At 40.7% G+C, this 18793-nt stretch overlaps 1 long non-coding RNA gene across 1 annotated transcript in view; it reads left to right on the top strand.

The window, feature by feature from the left end:
• The first annotated feature begins 2188 nt into the window (after positions 1 to 2188).
• Positions 2189 to 18793, top strand: part of LOC141582742 (uncharacterized) — a 28105-nt gene continuing 11500 nt past the window's right edge. Inside the window, exons 1-2 of the long non-coding RNA XR_012515621.1 lie at positions 2189 to 2376; positions 16268 to 16390. This is a non-coding gene — a long non-coding RNA (uncharacterized LOC141582742). The remainder of the gene's footprint in view (positions 2377 to 16267; positions 16391 to 18793) is intronic.

Below are 18793 nucleotides of genomic sequence, written 5' to 3' on the forward strand. Positions count from 1 at the left end.
TCGTAAGGAGGGGGAGAGCTGACCTTGGGAGGGGTGCGAGCTAAGAGAACTTGATGAGTGGAACAGGAGGAGCAGAGGTCGGGGTGGGGACGCAAATCCCAAAAAGCCTGGACGTATGGCACCTCGCGATCCTTGCCAGTACGGCGACAAAAATTGTTTAGGTCTCGTAGGACGTTAAAATCGAAAGTACCAGTCGGAGGCCAATGTGGCCGGTTATTAAGCTGGTATTGGGGCCAGGCCACTTGGGACAGGAGGATTTGGGAGTAGCCCAGCTGAGAAAAGTTGAGGAGTAAGCACCTGAGAGGGGTGTTGTTAGGAATTTGAGACTCCGTGTTCCCCATGGCGCGTGTGGCAGGACCTTTCCTTTAGCGGGATTGGGCTAGAGTGGTGTGGGAAGAGGCATCCCGTCTGTCCCACAGGCACTCTAGAGGGTGATAGAAAGAGTCAGAGAGGGCATCCCCCCGTCTGACCGTTCCTATAGTGGAAGTGGAAGTGGGGGAAGGACCAGAGGAGGCGTCCCTCGTCTGATCACTTCCAAGGCTCCTGGAGCCTGGTTGGAGGATCTGACTCTCGGGCCGGCCGGCGCTTGGCGAGGGATCCGTGGAGTGGGAGACGCAAAAGGAAAAGAGGCCACCACACGCACCGCGGGGAAGATAGGCAAGTAAATGGACTTACCTTATCTGGAGTGTGGAGGCCAATTCAGAGGAAGGGGGGTCGCCAGAGGGAGGGGGCCGCTGGTGGACCAGCCGCCTACACCTCCCGGGTTTCGGCACCAAATGTGCGACCCGCAGAGACCCTTCCCAAAGCAAATGAGAGCGAGGAGTTGTTAAGCCGAGTCCAGGTTTATTGGGGTTTGCGGGCAACTCGAGCGGGAGAGGGAAGAGCTGCACCCAGCAGCTGCCGGAGAGGGTTTTTATAGGGGCGGCGGCCTGTTTAGGCAAGGTGTTGTGAAGTGATTGGTGGCGGTTGAGCATGGGCAAAGGGGGAGTATTGTGGAGTGCAGGGATTGGCTTAGCTTTGGCGGGCTAAGGTGGGGAGTACAGGTGAGGTGTTATGGAGTGATTGGTGGAGGTTAAACAAAGAAGAAGGAAGAGCCATGTGGCAAGAGGGGATGGGCTCCGGAGGCGGTCCGCTGGATGTGGGTCCCGGGCATGGGGAATGGGCCCTTTCTACCTAACACTACCCACCTTCTGAAGTCTGATTCTGTCATTTCATCACCCTCCTTCTCCATCCAGTCTGGTTCCCTTGCTGGTGAGGAGTTGTGATCCCTTTTAGGAGGAGAGATATTCTGGTTTTGGGAGTTTTCATCCTTTTTGCGCTGGTTTCTTCCCATTTTTGTGGGTTTATCCACCTGTTGTCTGTCTCTGTCCCAGGGAGTTGGAGCTTTATGAGTTTCCGTTGCACTGCTGCCTTTTTTGATTTTCCTTCAGGTCTGACCAGCCCAGCTAGCAGCACGCCTAGCCACTGCCTGCCCGCAGGGGCTTTGCTGAGCTGCTGTGGCCTCCACCCAGCTGCCCTGAGCTCTTCCCTGTAGTCCTTTTTATATGGGCATAGTTAGAACTGTCTGGGCAATGGTGGCCCCGCCTCTGTTATGGCGGACTCTCTCTGTTGTGGCAGGTTGCCTCGGCAATGGCGGGTTGCCTCGGCAACCGCAGCCTGCCTCCTTAGCGGTGGAGAGTCTCAGTAATGGCGGAAGACCCTCCCCCACGGAGCCCGACCGTCCCGGTTCAGCTGTGCTTGGTTTGGAGGGCTCAACCCAGAGGGTTTCCAATTACTGTTTTTGTTTTCGTTGTTGTTGGGGGTGGAGGGGTGGGACCAACCGAGCCTGATCACCTGGCTCCCTGACTCAGAGTCTTTTCTTTTAAGTTGAACGACCCCGCGTTCGGGTCGCCTGCTGAAAAGGCGCCGGGATCTCCTGTGCTGCGACTCACGGAGTCGGCTTGAACTGTGGCGCCGGCTCCTGGCGGATTTTTTGCCTAGGAATCTCCTGGCCTGACTCGCTATTTCAGATGAATGGGCAACTCTGCCGTCTCAGGGCTCTGCTCGCCAGCTAAGAAGGCTCCCAGAACAGTGGCTTTTGTGCGGAGAACCGCAGCAACAGGGCGTGGTCACAGCAGCCGCACGGGCGGAATCAGCCCCACAGGGGCCAAAACAGCCGCACCGGCTGGGACTGGGCTGGGACTGCGACGCTGGCGACCCCTCTGCCTGGGTATCTCCTGGTCTGTGGGCAATAAGAGTTCGTCTGGAAATGCGGCGTCCACTCACCCTCTGCACTTTCACTGGGAGCTGAAGTCCTGAGCTGTTCTTAGGCGGCCATCTTCCCAGCGCTTTGTTTGTTCTAACATGTTTGGAGGATACCTGAAGGACTGATGCAAGGTACTTGTCTATATTTTGCTTAATTCAGAACTTACTCAGATCTGAAAAGTGGTAGGTAGTCCTCAAAAACATTGTAACGTTAATTAATAACTGAAGCTGCCTGGAGCAAACATTTATGGTTGACACACATACAATAGAATGATAAAAGCCTGGAAAGAAAAGCATGAAATAGAGGTTTTTTTGGAAACTGGGGCATTTATAATTGCCTGTGTATACTGGGAAATTTAAAAATGGACACAAATAATCAAGGGAAGATCCAAGCTCATAAAAGACTTAAGGAAGATGTTAAGCTTTCACTTCTGGCTTATCTCTAGGCTCAGTGCAGGCAGAGAGTGAAGACTAAGCCAAGGTTGCTGCAATCATTCTTCACAAGGAAGCAGGCTTTAGCCAGCTCCTATTTTCCAACACTAAGCTCTATTTTATAATTTTAGTTCCTAGCATTTAAGCACGTTGTAACACAGAGCCAAACTCTAAGGACTAAGAGAGGGTTTTTTTCTTCATCTTTCTCCCTCTCTTGCTCTCTCTCTCTCTCTCTCTCTCTTTCTCTCTTATTTTCTTTCTTTCTCTCTTCCCTCCCTTCCCCCCCTCTCTTCTGTTCAAAGAAACCTCTGTCAGAACTCTAGCAGACACATCTTAAAGGGAGACTTCCTGGATCACACATGACAAATAAATGTAGACATTACAAAAATAGTTTTTAAAATTATCAAACAGTTACAGTGACTGCATGCAACCTAAACTGAGAAGAGGAATAAGAATCAGATTTCTGGCTGGGTGCAGTGGCTCACGCCTGTAATTCTAGCACTTTGGGAGGCCGAGGCGAGTGGATCATGAGGTCAAGAGTTCAAGACCAACCTGGCCAAGATGGTGAAACCCTGTCTCTACTAAAAATACAAAAATTAGCCGGGTGCAGTGGTGAGCACCTGTAATCTCAGCTACTCAGGAGGCTGAGGCAGGATAATTGCTTGAACTCGGGAGGAGGAAGTTGCAGTGAGCCGAGGTTGCACCACTGCACTTCAGCCTGGGAGACAGAGCTAGACTCCATCTCAAAAAAAAAAAAAAAAAAAAAAAAAAAAAAAAAAAAAAATCAGATTTCCAGAGTTACTACATTGTAATATTCAAAATGTTCAGTTTTCAACTAAATTGTCAAATAATGGAAACATAAACAAGAAAGAAAATTTAAAGAACAAATTAACAGACACTATCCTTGAGGAAGCACAGACTTAGGACATAATAAACAAGAACTTTAAATCCACTACCTTAAATATGTTCAAAGAGGAAAGAAATACAGAAAAAAGTCTAGAGGAAAGACAGAATTATATATGAACATTTAGAGAGTAACAATAAAGACTAGAAATTTACAAAGAAACCAATCAGAAATTCTGGAGTTGAGAAGTACAATAACTAACATGAAAAAAACGTGAACGTGAAGATAGGTCTTTTGATATTGTCCAGCCTATAGAACTGGTCCTTATCCAGTCTATGCAATGACATTATACAGTCTATAGAATATAAAAGAATGAAGAAAAAAGATGGACAGAACCTAAGGGTCCTGTGACACATCATGAAGTTTAACAACGCATACATTACGATTATCCCAAAAGGTGAAAATAGAGCAAAGGAACCAAAAAGAATATTTGAATAAATAATAAATTTTTTTATTGCATTTTAGGTTTTGGGGTACATGTGATGAACATGCAAGATTGTTGCATAGGTACACACATGGCAGTGTGGTTTGCTGCCTTCCGTCCCCTCACCTGTATCTGTCATTTCTCCCATTGCTATCTCTTCCACCTCCCCACCCTTCCACCCCTCCCCCATTTCCCCACAACGGACCCCAGTGTGTAGTGCTCCCCTCCCTGTGTCCATGTGTTCTCATTGTTCAACACCCGCCTATGAGTGAGAATATACGGTGTTTGATTTTCTGCTCTTGTGTCAGTTTGCTGAGAATGATGGTTTCCAGGTTCATCCATGTCCCTACAAATGACGTGAACTCATCGTTTTTGATGGCTGCGTAATATTCCATGGTGTATATGTACCACATTTTCCCTATCCAGTCTATCATCGTTGGGCATTTGGGTTGGTTCCAGGTCTTTGCTATTGTAAACAGTGCTGCAATGAACATTCGTGTGCACGTGTCCTTGTAGTAGAATGATTTATAATCCTTTGGATATATACCCAGTAATGGGATTGCTGGGTCAAATGGGATTTCTATTTTTAGGTCCTTGAGGAATCGCCACACTGTCTTCCACAATGGTTGAATTAATTTACATTCCCACCAACAGTGTAAAAGTGTTCCTATTTCTCCACATCCTCTCCAGCATCTGTTGTTTCCAGATTTTTTAATGATCGCCATTCTAACTGGTGTGAGATGGTATCTCAATGTGGTTTTGATTTGCATTTCTCTGATGACCAGTGATGATGAGCATTTTTTTCATGTTTGTTGGCCTCCTGTATGTCTTCTTTTGTAAAGTATCTGTTCATATCCTTCGCCCATTTTTGAATGGGCTTGTTTGTTTTCTTCTTGTAGATCTGCTTTAGTTCTTTGTAAATTCTGGATATCAGCCCCTTGTCAGATGGGTAGACTGCAAAAATTTTTTCCCATTCTGTTGGTTGCCGATTCACTCTACTGACTGTTTCTTTTGCCGTGCAGAAGCTGTGGAGTTTGATTAGGTCCCATTTGTCTATTTTGGCTTTTGTTGCCATTGCTTTTGGCGTTTTGGTCATGAAGTCCTTGCCTACACCAATGTCCTGAATGGTGTTTCCTAGATTTTCTTCTAAGGTTTTTATGGTATTAGGTCTGATGTTTAAGTCTTTAATCCATATTAAACAGGGAGTCCTTTCCCCATTGCCTGTTTTTGTCAGGTTTGTCGAAGATCAGATGGTTGTGGGTATGTTGTATTTCCTCTGAGGCCTCTGTTCTGTTCCATTGGTCTATATCTCTGTTTTGGTACCAGTACCATGCTGTTTTGATTACTGTAGCCTTGTAGTATAGTTTGAAGTCCGGTAGTGTGATGTCTCCTGCTTTGTTCTTTTAGCTTAGAATTGACTTGGCTATGCGGGCTCTCTTTTGGTTCCATATGAAGTTTAAGGTGTTTTTTTCCAGTTCTGTGAAGAAGGTCATTGGTAGCTTGATGGGAATAGCATTGAATCTGTAAATTACTTTGGGCAGTATGGCCATTTTCACGATGTTGATTCTTCCTAACCATGAACATGGAATGTTACTCCATCTGTTTGTATCCTCTCTTATTTCGTTGAGCAATGGCTTGTAGTTCTCCTTGAAGAGGTCCTTTACGTTCCTTGTTAGTTGTATTCCTAGGTATTTTATTCTCTTTGTAGCAATTGTGAATGGCAGTTCATTCTTGATTTGGCTCTCTTGAAGTCTATTACTGGTGTATAGGAATGCTTGTGATTTTTGCACGTTGGTTTTGTATCCTGAGACTTTGCTGAAGTTGTTTATCAGTTTCAGGAGATTTTGGGCTCAGATGATGGGGTCTTCCAGATATACAATCATGTCATCTGCAAATAGAGACAATTTGATTTCCTCCTTTCCAATTTGGATACCCTTTATTTCTTTTTCTTGCCTGATTACTCTGGCTAGAACTTCCAGTACTATATTGAATAGGAGTGGTGAGAGAGGGCATCCTTGTCTAGTGCCAGATTTCAAAGGGAATGCTTCCAGTTTTTGCCCATTCAGTATGATATTGGCTGTTGGTTTGTCGTAAATAGCTTTTATTGTTTTGAGATACGTTCCGTCAATACCTAGTTTATTGAGGGTTTTTAGCATAAAGGGTTGTTGAATTTTGTCAAAAGCCTTCTCTGCATCAATTGAGATAATCATGTGGTTTTTGTCTTTGGTTCTGTTTATGTGGTGAATTACGTTTATGGACTTGCGTATGTTGAACCAGCCTTGCATCCCTGGGATGAATCCTACTTGATCATGGTGGATGAGCTTTTTGATATGCTGTTGCAATCGGTTTGCCAGTATTTTATTGAAGATTTTTGCATCTATGTTCATCATGGATATTGGCCTGAAATTTTCTTTTCTTGTTGAGTCTCTGCCGGGTTTTGGTATCAGGATGATGTTTGTCTCGTAAAATGATTTGGGAAGGATTCCCTCTTTTTGGATTGTCTGGAATAGTTTCAGAAGGAATGGTATCAGCTCCTCTTTTTATGTCTGGTAGAATTCAGCTGTGAACCCATCCGGACCTGGGCTTTTTTTGGGTGGTAGGCTCTTTATTGCTGCCTCGACTTCAGACCATGTTATTGGTCTATTCAGGGTTTCGGCTTCTTCCAGGTTTAGGCTTGGGAGGATGCAGGTGTCCAGGAATTTATCCATTTCTTCCAGGTTTACTGGTTTATGTGCGTAGAGTTGTTTGTAATAATCTCTGATGATGGTTTGGATTTCTGTGGAATCTGTGGTGATATCCCCTTTATCATTTTTTATTGCATCAATTTGGTTATTCTCTCTTTTCTTTTTTATTAATCTGGCTAGTGGTCTGTCTATTTTGTTGATCTTTTCTAAAAACCAGCTTCTGGATTTATTGATTTTTTGAAGAGTTTTTTGTGTCTCTATTTCCTTCAGTTCTGCTCTGATCTTAGTTATTTCCTGTCTTCTGCTAGGTTTTGAGTTTTTTTGATCTTGCTCCTCTAGCTCTTTCAATTTTGATGATATGGTGTCAATTTTAGATCTCTCCTTTCTTCTCATGTGGGCACTCATTGCTATATATTTTCCTCTAGAGACTGCTTTAAATGTGTCCCAGAGATTCTGGTATGTTGTGTCTTCGTTCTCATTGGTTTCAAAGAACATCTTTATTTCTGCCTTCATTTCATTGTTTATCCAGTCAACATTCAAGAGCAAGTTATTCAGTTTCCATGAAGCTGTGCGGTTCTGAGTTAGTTTCTGCATTCTGAGTTCTAACTCGATTGCACTGTGGTCTGAGAGACTGTTTGTTATGATTTCTGTTCTTTTGCATTTGCTGAGGAGTGATTTATTGCCAATTATGTGGTCAATTTTAGAGTAGATGTGATGTGGTGCTGAGAAGAATGTATATTCTGTGGATTTGGGGTGGAGAGTTCTGTAAATGTCTATTAGGTTTGCTTGTTCCAGGTCTGTATTCAGGTCCTGGATATCCTTGTTGATTTTCTGTCTGGTTAATCTGTGTAATATTGACAATGGGGTGTTAAAGTCTCCCACTATTATTGTGTGGGAGTCTAAGTCTCTTTGTAAGTCATTAAGAACTTGCCTTATGTATCTGGGTGCTCCTGTATTGGGTGTGTATATATTTAGGATCGTTAGCTCTTCTCGTTGCACTGATCCTTTTACCATTATGTAATGTCCTTCTTTGTCTCTTTTGATCTTTGTTGCTTTAAAGTCTATTTTATCAGAGATGAGAATTGCAACTCCTGCCTTTTTTTGCTCTCCATTTGCTTGGTAGTTCTTCCTCCATCCCTTTATTTTGAGCCTTTGTGTATCCTTGCATGTAAGATGTGTTTCCTGTATACAGCACACTGATGGGTTTTTGCTTTTTATCCAATTTGCCAGTCTGTGTCTTTTGATTGGGGCATTTAGTCCATTGACATTTAGGGATAGTATTGTTATGTGTGAATTTGATACTGTCATTTTGATGCTACCTGGCTGTTTTGTTGGTTAGTTGATGCAGCTTCTGGATTGTGTTGATGCTCTTTTACCATTTGGTGTGTTTTTGGAGTGGCTGGTACTCGTTGTTCCTTTATATGTGTAGAACCTCTTTCAGGAGTTCTTGTAGGGCAGGTTTGGTGTCTCTATTTCCAGATGACGTGACTGGATATTTAGAAGACTCCATCGTCTCAGCCCAAAATCTCCTTAAGCTGATAAGCAATTTCAGCAAAGTCTTAAGATACAAAATCTATGTGCAAAAATCACAAGCATTCTTATACAACAATAACAGACAAACAGAGTGCAAAGTAATGAGTGAATTCCCATTCACAATTAAATGCCTAGGAATATGACTTACAAGAAATGTGAAGGACCCCTTCAAACAGAACCACACTGCTGAAGGAAATAAGAGAGGAAACAAAGAAATGGAAAAACATTCCATGCTTATGGTTAGGAATAATCAGTATTGTAAAAATGGCCATTACTGCCCAAAGTAATCTATAGATTTAGTGCTATCCCCATCAAGCTACCATTGACTTTCTTCAAAGAACTGGAAAAAACCACCTTAAATTTTATATGGAAACAAAAAAGAGCCCACATAGCAAAGACAATTCTGGGGGGCTGGGGGAGGGGTGGAAACAAGGCTGGAGACGTATGCTACCTGACCTCAAATCATACTCCAATGCTAGAGTAACCAAAACAGCATGGTGCTGGTACTAAAACAGAGATATAAACCAATGGGACATAACAGAAGCCTCAGAAATAATGCCACACACTATCTGATCTTCAACAAACCTGACAAAAACAAGCAGTGGGGAAAGGATTCCCTATTTAATAAATGGTATTGGGAAAACTGGCTAGCCATATGCAAAAAGCTAAACTGGATCCCTTCCTTACACCTGATACAAAAATTAACTCAAAATGGGTTAAATATTCAAATGTAAGACCTAAAACCATAAAAACCCTAGAAGAATATCTAGGAAATACCATTCAGCACAACAGCATGGGCAAACACTTCATGACTAAAACACCAAAAGCAATGGCAATGAAAGCCAAAATTAACAAATGGATCTAACCAAACCAAAGAGCTTCTTCACAGCAAAAGAAACTATCATCAGAGTGAACAGGGAACCTGCAGAATGGGAGAAAATGTTTGCAATCTACCCATATGACAAAGGGCTTATATCAAGAATCTACAAAGAACTTAAGCAAATTTACAGGAAAAAAAAAAAAAAAAAAAAAAAAAAACATGAAAAAGTGAGTGAAGGATATGAACAGACACATCTCAAAAGGAGACACTTATGCGGCCAAGAAACATGAAAAACAGCTAATCATCACTGGTCATTAGAGAAATGCAAATTAAAACTACCATCTCATGCCAGTTACAATGGTGATCATTAACAAATCTGGAGACAATAGATGCTGGAGAGGATGTGGAGAAATAAGAATACTTTTACACTGTTGGTGGGCATGTAAATTAGTTCAACCATTGTGGATAAAAGTATGGCGATTCCTCAAGGGTCTAGAAATAGAAATACCACTTGGCCCAGCAATCCCATTACTGGGTGTATACCCAAAGAATTATAAATTGTTCTATTATAAATACACATGCACATGTATGTTTATTGCGGCACTGTATGATTAGTCCAAGCAAAGACCTGGAACCAACCCAATTGCCCATCAATGATAGACTGGATAAAGAAAATGTGGTACATATGCACCATGAAATACTATGCAGCCATAAAAAATGATGAGTTTGTGTCCTTTGCAGGGACATGGATGAAGCTGGAAACCATCATTCTCAGCAAATTAACACAAAAACAGAAAACCACATGCCACATGTTCTCATTCATAAGTGAAAGTTGAACAATGAGAACACATGGACACAAGGAGGAGAACATCACACACCAGGGACTGTCAGAGGGGTGGCAGACTAGGGGAGAGATAGCATTAGGAGAAAGATGGAATATAGATGACTGAGTGATGGATGCTGCCAATCGCAATGGCACATGTATACCTATGTCAGAAACCTACATGTTCTGCACATCTACCCCAGAACTTCAAGTATAATAACAAAAAAGAATAAAGGACCAAAACCACATAATCTTTCCAATTGATGGTGAAAAGCCATTTTTATGGTACTGATTCTTCCTAACCGTAAGCATAGAATATTTTTTCATTTGTTTGTTCCCTCTCTTATTTCCTTGAGTGGTGATGTGTAGATCTTTTTGAAGAGGTCCTTAACATTTCTTGTAAGTTGTATTCCTAGATATTTAATTGTCTTTGTAGCAATTGTGAATGGGAATTCACTCATTATTTCACACTGTTTGTCTTTTATTGTTGTATAGGAATGCTTGTGACTTTTATACACTGATTTTGTATCCTGAGACTTTGCAGAAATTGCTTATCAGCTTAAAGAGATTTTAGGCCGAAATGATGGATTCTTCTAAATACACAATAATGTCTTCTGCAAATAGAGACAATTTGACTTCCTCTTTAGCTATTTGAAAACACTTTCTTTCTTTCTCTTTCCTTATTGCCCTGGCCAAAACTTCCATACTATGTTGAATAGGAGTGGTGAGAGAGGGCATCTTTGTCTTGTGCTGGTTTTCAAAGGGAATGTTTCCAGTTTTTGTCCATTCAATATGATATTGGTTGTGGGTTTGTCATAAATAGCTCTTGTTATTTTGAGATCTGTTCCATCAATACCTAGTTTATTGAGAGTTTTTAGCATGAAGCTATGTTGAATTTTGTCAAAGGCCTTCTCTGCATCTATTGAGATATCATGTGGTTTTTGTCTAATTCTCTTTATGTTATGAACTACATTTATTGATTTGAATAGGTTGAATTAGCCTTGCATTCCAGGGATGAAGCCAACTTGGTCGTGATGGATAAGCTTCTGGATGTGCTGTTGGATTCAGTTTGCCAGTATTTTATTATTTTTCCATTGATGTTCATCAAGGATATTGGCCCGAATTTTCCTTTTGTAGTTGTGTCACTGCCAGGTTTTGGTAACTGGATGATGTTGGCCTCATAAAATGAGTTAATAAGGATTCACCCTTTTTCTATTGTTTGGAATAGTTTCAGAAGAAAGAGTACCAACTCCTCTTTGTGCCTCTGGTAGAATTAGGCTGTGAAACCATCTGGTCCTTTACTTTCTTATAATGATAGGCTATTAATTTCTACCAGAGAAAGGAACAGGCAGCAATCTTTGCTGTTCTGCAGCCTCTGCTGGTGATTCCAAGGCAAACAGGGTCTGGAATGAATCTCCAGCAAACTCCAGCAGAGCTGCAGCAGAAGGGTGTGACTGTTAGAAGGAAGACTAATAAACAGAAAGAAATAGTTTCAACATTAACAGAAAGGACATCCACTCAGAGACCCCATCAAAAGGTCACAAACCTCAAACACCAAAAGAAGATAAATCCACAAAGATGAGAAGAAACCAGTGCAAAAAGGCTAAAAACTCCAAAAACCAAAATGCCTCTTCTCCATTAAGGGATCACAGCTCCTCACCAGCAAGGGAACAAAACTGGATGGAGAATGAGTGTGATCAACTAAAAGAAGCAGGTTTCAGAAGGTGGGTAATAACAAACTTCTCCGAGCTAAAGAAGCATGTTCTAACCCAAGGCAAGTAAGCTAAAAACCTTGAAAAACGGTTACAAGAAATAACTAAAATAACCTGCTTAGAGAAGAACATAAACGACCTGATGGAGCTGCAAAACATAGCACGAGAACTTTGTGAAGCATACACAGGTTTCAAGAGCTGAATAGATCAAGGAGAAAAAAGGATATCAGAGATTGAAGATCTAGTCAATGAAATAAAGTGAGAAGACAAGATTAGAGACAAAAGAGTGAACAGAAATGAATAAAGCCTCCAAGAAATATGGGATTACATGAAAAGACCAATCCTACATTTGATCAGTGTACCTGAAAGTGATGGGGAGAATGAAACCAAGTTGGAAAACACTCTTAAGGATACTATCCAGGAGAACTTTCACCACGCAGCAAGGCAGGTCAACATTCAAATTCAGGAAATACTTAGAACACCACAAAGATACTCCTCGAGAAGAGCAATCCCAGGACACATAATACTCAGATTCACCAAGGTTGAAATGAAGAAAAAAATGCTAAGGGCAGCCTGAAAAAAAGGTCACATTACCCACAAAGGGTAACCCATCAGACTAACAACCGATCTCTTGGCAGAAACCCTAAAAAAAACAGAAGAAAGTGGGGACCAATATTCAGCATTCTTAAAGAATTTTTCTCAGAGATTATTACAAACAACTATATGCACATAAACTAGTAAACCTGGAAGAAATGGATAAATTCCTGGACACCTGCATCCTACCAAGCCTAAACCAGAAAGAAGTCGAAACCCTGAATAGACCAATAACAAGGTCTGAAGTTGAGGCAGCAATTAATAGCCTACCACCCAAAAAACGCCCAGGTCCAGATGGGTTCACAGCCAAATTCTACCAGACATACAAAGAGGAGCTGGTACCATTCCTTCTGAAACTATTCCAGATAGTCCAAAAAGAGGGAATCCTTCCCAAATCATTTTATGAGACAAACATCATCCTGATACCAAAACCCGGCAGAGACTCAACAAGAAAAGAAAACTTCAGGCCAATATCCATGATGAACATAGATGCAAAAATCTTCAATAAAATACTGGCAAACCGATTGCAACAGCACATCAAAAAGCTTATAACAGCCAATATCATACAGAATGGGCAAAAACTGGAAGCATTCCCTTTGAAATCTGGCACTAGACAAGGATGCCCTCTCTCTCCACTCCTATTCAATATAGTACTGGAAGTTCTAGCCAGAGCAATCAGGCCAGAAAAAGAAATAAAGGGTATTCAAATAGAAAAGGAGGAAATCAAATTGTCTCTATTTGCAGATGACATGATTGTATATCTAGAAGACCCCATCATCTCAGCCCAAAATCTCCTGAAACTGATAAACAACTTCAGCAAAGTCTCAGGATACAAAATCAATGTGCAAAAATCACAAGCATTCTGATACACCAGTAAAAGACTTAAACAGAGCCAAATCAAGAACGAACTGCCATTCACAATTGCTACAAAGAGAATAAAATTCCTAGAAATACAACTAACAAGGAATGTAAAGGACCTCTTCAAAGAGAACTCCAAGCCACTGCTCAACGAAATAAGAGAGGACACAAACAGATGGAGAAACATTCCATGTTCATGGTCAGGAAGAATCAACATCGTGAAAATGGTCATACTGCCCAAAGCAATTTACAGATTCAATGCTATTCTCATCAAGCGACCAATGACCTTCTTCACAGAACTGGAAAAGAACACCTTAAAATTCATATGGAACCAAAAGAGAGCCTGCATAGCCAAGTAAATTCTAAGCAAAAAGAACAAAGCAGGAGGCATCACACTACCGAACTTCAAACTAAACTACAAGGCTACAGTAACCAAAAGAGCATGGTACTGGTACCAAAACAGACATATAGACCAATGGAACAGAACAGAGGCCTTGGAGGAAACACAACATGTCTACAACCATCTGATCTTTGACAAACCTGAAAAAAAACAAGCAATGGGGAAAGGATTCCCTGTTTAATAAATGGTGTTGGGAAAACTGGCTAGCCATGTGCAGAAAGCGGAAACTGGACCCCTTCCTGACACCTGACACTAAAATTAACTCCAGATGGATTAAAGACTTAAACATAAGACCTAAGACCATAAAAACCCTAGAAGAAAATCTAGGCAAAACCATTCAGGACATAGGCATAGGCAAGGACTTCATGATCAAAACACCGAAAGCATTGGCAACAAATGCCTAAATAGACAAATGGGACCTAATCAAACTCCACAGCTTCTGCACAGCAAAAGAAACAGTCATTAGAGTGAATCACCAACCAACAGAATGGGAAAAATTTTGGCAGTCTACCCATCTGATAAGGGGCTGATATCCAGAATTTACAAAGAACTAAAACAGATCTACAAGTAAAAAACAAAAAAAGCCCATTCAAAATTGGGTGAAGGATATGAGCAGACACTTTACAAAAGAAGACATACAGGAGGCCCACAAACATATGAAAAAATGCTCGTCATCACTGGTCATCAGAGAAATGCAAATCAAAACCACATTGAGATACCATCTCACACCAGTTAGAATGGTGATCATTAAAAAATCTGGAGACAACAGATGCTGGAGAGGATGTGGAGAAATAGGAACACTTTTACACTGTTGGTGGGAGTGTAAATTAATTCAACCATTGTGGAAGACAGTGTGGCAATTCCTCAATGACCTAAAAATAGAAATTCCATTTGATCCAGCAATCCCATTACTGGCTATATATCCAAAGGATTATAAACCGTTCTACTATAATGACACATGCACATGAATGTTCATTGCAGCACTGTTTACAATGGCAAAGACCTGGAACCAACCCAACTGCCCATTGATGATGGACTGGACAGGAAAAATGTGGCACATATACACCATGGAATACTATACATCAAAAATGATGAGTTTGTGTTCTTTGTAGGGACATGGATCAACCTGGAAACCATCATTCTCAGCAAACTGACACAAGAGCAGAAAATTAAACACTGCATGTTCTCACTCATAGGCAGGTGTTGAACAAAGAGAACACATGGACACAAGGAGGGGAGCATCACTCACTGGGGTCTGTCTGGGGGAAATAGGTGAGAAAAAGCAGGGGGTGCGGAGTTGGGGAGAGATAGCATGGAGCGAAATGCCAGATATAGGGAGGAAGGCAGCACATCACACTGCCATGTGTGTACTTATGCAACAATCTTGCATGTTCTTCACCTGTACCCAAAAACCTAAAATGCAATTTAAAAAAAAGAAAGTCAATAAATATAATTCAGCATATTAAAAAAAGATCACAAGAGCCTTTGGGGAAAGCTTGGAGAAAGATTAACAGTATAAATTTGTGGTAATGTATCTGGGTCCCTTATTCTTATTAAGGAGTCCAGGTCCCTTCTTTATTCAAGGTGTCTGGGTCTGTAAACTGTCTTAAATATGTGAATTGATTAAGGAGTTGTAACTGTTTTAGAATTCAAGTTTTTAGTCATCTGCTCAATAGACTTAGAACTCTTCCACTTCCACAAAAAAGTAATAATTTAGTAGACTAAATTACTTTATTGTGAACAACTAACTAGCCAATGCCATCTGTCTCCTCAAGAAAGACTATGTTATTACAGACTTGACTGCTATCCATTATGGAAACCATGTTTACATTGTCTTGTCAATTAAGTTCTGCCTCTTGGCCCTTGTCCTTCTAGGATCCAATTTCTCCTCATTGCATTTAGGATTTTCAATTGGTGACAGTAGTTTCCACTGTAGTTCTTACCTACAGAGAAAAGTGACCACAGGACCCAAGGATGATGGGAATCCCCTCACAAATTTATTTCTCATTGTCATGGAGAAAAGTGTGTTCTTTGGACCCTCCTTGGATATAGAAATCTTACATGATAAACCCCCTCTAACATTCTAATCTCTACCAAAGTATTCTGTCATTTCTACTTCATTCACAGTAGGCAATCTTTTGGTTCATATTTTAATCAGTTAACCATCCAAACTGACAGAACTCTGTCTAATCTCTCAGGTTGAACGTGGAATCCAGAGTCTCTGCTTAGTAGACCCTTAACAATTTTAGTCTGATCCAACTCTATGTTTCTTCCACCTTTATTATATACCCTAATATCCATTTCTAAACATATAACCCAGATTTTTGTCTATATAAATTAGAAAAAGCATGGAAATCTCTTGGTGTGTAGCAGACTTCCTCACGGGTCACACTTATAGCTCACTTTTTGGGGCCTGCTGGGTCCTGAGTCTAGTTACAGACTCATACACATGTATATGTGCACACACATGCACACACACAGTTTTTCCTACCTAACAAACTTTGTACCGTTTTACCTCCCCATTCTCTAAGCCACCCCTGGGTAACTGCCATTCTTCTCTCTAAATCTATGAATTAGACTTTAAAATTCCACATGTAAGTAAAATTATACAGTATTTTTCTTTCTGTTTCTGGGTTATTTCACTTCACATACTGTACTCTAGGTTCATCCATGTTGTTGCAAATATCAGCATTTACTTCCATTTTAAGAGTAAATAACATTTCATTACATGTAATGAAATATATATATATACACAGGTATGTACACATGTATACTATGATTTATTTGTTAATTCATTTATCAATGGACTATACTTTTGTTTTTTTCTTCTTTTTGGGAGGGTGAAAAGGAGAAGAAAAAGGGCCATTTCTGCCCAAGACCAAGGGATACAAAAACTCATTGTGGTTGTTTCTACCAATATGATGTGTGCAAACCAGCTTCAACCCTTGCCTCAAGAAACCAGGTGAGATCTACTAAAATGTTTTCCCAGCTATGAGCCAAGCCCTCATTTTAGATTACTTGTCCTGTTCCTGTGTTCTCCTGGATCTCAAAAATAATTTTCAAAAAAATCTTTACATGTAAAATGTGTTTGCTAACTGCAACAACAACAAAAAACATATTGCTTTGTAGCTGCAATTGCCAACCTCCCACAGGTTAGCTTAGCTAAGTCCAAGACTCATTATTTTGGGCTGGAGGAGGGGACACAAGAAGATTCCTTTTGCCATCACAACACTTGAATATTCTACTTGTTTTCGCAACCCTGGGTGCTTTCTTCCACCATTCTTGTGGAGGTGAAAGGGAGCCAGTTTGACTGTGTGGAAGGAGGAATTTCACCAGTTGCCTTTGCAGTGTCCAGGCTTGATGGCCACATTGGGTCGGGGTGGATTGGTGATATATCTCTAAAATAATTAGAGTATAGAGGAAAAGGACTACTTTGTAAGCCTTATCAGTGGCCACTCTCCACCATTCTGAGGTTGGGCCCTGAGGTCTGGGAATATAGAGACTGAAGTGAACCACTGGACAGATGTTTAGGGAGTGGCTTTGTTAGCATTTGAGGGGGTGACTGAGCAACAAGTACAGAAGGGACAGTGCCTTTCTGTACTTTCAGTGCCCCTGCCCCACAGTACCCAAAAGGCACCTTCAGATGTAATTTCTCCCCATCATTGTCCTCCCCTACATCAAGTAGACTATCTTCGAGGTAATATTAAAAAAAAAAAAAAAAAAAAAAAAAAAAAAAAAAGACTCTTCAGAGTGGCAGCTTGGAAGAATGCACATCCAGCTGCTCCAAGCTGGTTAATCTGCTGTTTTTCCCCTTGAGCATCAGCCTTGGACCTGGGAACTATAGCTTTGTGCTTCCTCTGACCTTAAGTGGAGCAGAGTGGTGCAGCCAGACCTCACAAACCCTTCTTCTAGAGGCCCCAGGCCCCAGCAGAAGCAGGAAGGGAAACCACTGAGATGCATGCACCCTGAGTGTCACATGGCTTAGAGAAGCTCAGTTGATTAAAGTGGAAGGAACTTGGTAGTTTGCAAAAGCCAGCTCTTGGCAAAAGCTGAAGCCCATAGCCTGGCTCCCACACTTCTTTTTATTGCACACATACACTTAACAATACAGTTTTACACAGAATTCTGACAATTTTCTTCATATTTTACAGAAGAGCTTGAAAGATAATTTTTTATTAGTAGTCATACCAGCACACCCAAATCTATTTTTTATTGGTAGACTGCTTTGTTGGTAGCAGTTAGGACATATCAATAAATATTGATCCCCCAAAGAGTGCACAGTTATTTGTCAAATTACTGGTCCATAGAGACCTCTTTACCACTGAAAATAGAATCTATTTCAGAAAACCCAGAACCAAATGAGATAGTTTATCTTTAAGATTCTCCTCCTCCAAGATCACTCTGAGTACTTAAATCTGTGTCAGTGTTCTATCAAAGAAGCAGAACAATAAGGGAGATAAATAGGGAGATGACAGATAGATAGATAGATTAGATAGATAAATAGATAGAGATTAATTTATTGCAAGCACTTGGCTTATGTGATGGTGGTGACTGGCTAGAAAAGCATGAAATCTGTAAGGTAGTTGGAGGCTAGAACATCTCAGGCAGATGATACTGCAGTCCACAGGGAGAAATGTCCTCTTTCTCAGGGAATCATCAGTTTTGCTTTTAAGGGCTAATTCTTAGGATTAGGACCAAAGATATACAAGACTTGTACAATGAAAGCTACAAAACAGTGCTGAAATAATTTTTAGAAGACATCAGTAAATGGAAAAACATCTTGTATTTATGGATTGAAATATTTAATGTTTTTAAGATGTTAATACTATACAAATTTACCTACAGATTTAAATCAATCCATAATAAAATTCCAACAGCTCTGTGTGTGTGTTTGTGTGTGTGTGCCAAAATGGAAAACATAATTCTCAAATTCATATTAAATTGCAAAAGAACCTGAATAACCAAAACAATCTTTTAAAAGAAGAAAAACTTGGAAGACTCACATCCTTATTTCAAAACTTAGTACAAAGCTATAGTTATCAACATAGTGTGGTACTGGCATAAAGAAAGTAATAAAAATGTTCTAGAATTGAATAGTGGTGATGTTTGCACAACATAGTGAATTCACCAAAAGCCACTAAATTGTACATATTAAAATAGTTAAAATGGTGAATTCTATGTTATGTGAATTTTACTGTGTGGTGGCTAGTTTTATGTGTCAGCTTGACTATGCCACAGGGTACCCAGAAATTTTGTCAAAGATATTCTGGGTGTTTTGTGAGGGTGTTTTAGGATGAGATTAACATTTGAATAAATGTACTGAGTAAATTGAATCACCTTCTGTAATGTACGTGGTCCTTATTTA

The sequence above is a fragment of the Saimiri boliviensis genome, chromosome X (assembly GCF_048565385.1).
Source record: "Saimiri boliviensis isolate mSaiBol1 chromosome X, mSaiBol1.pri, whole genome shotgun sequence".
NCBI lineage: Eukaryota > Metazoa > Chordata > Mammalia > Primates > Cebidae > Saimiri > Saimiri boliviensis.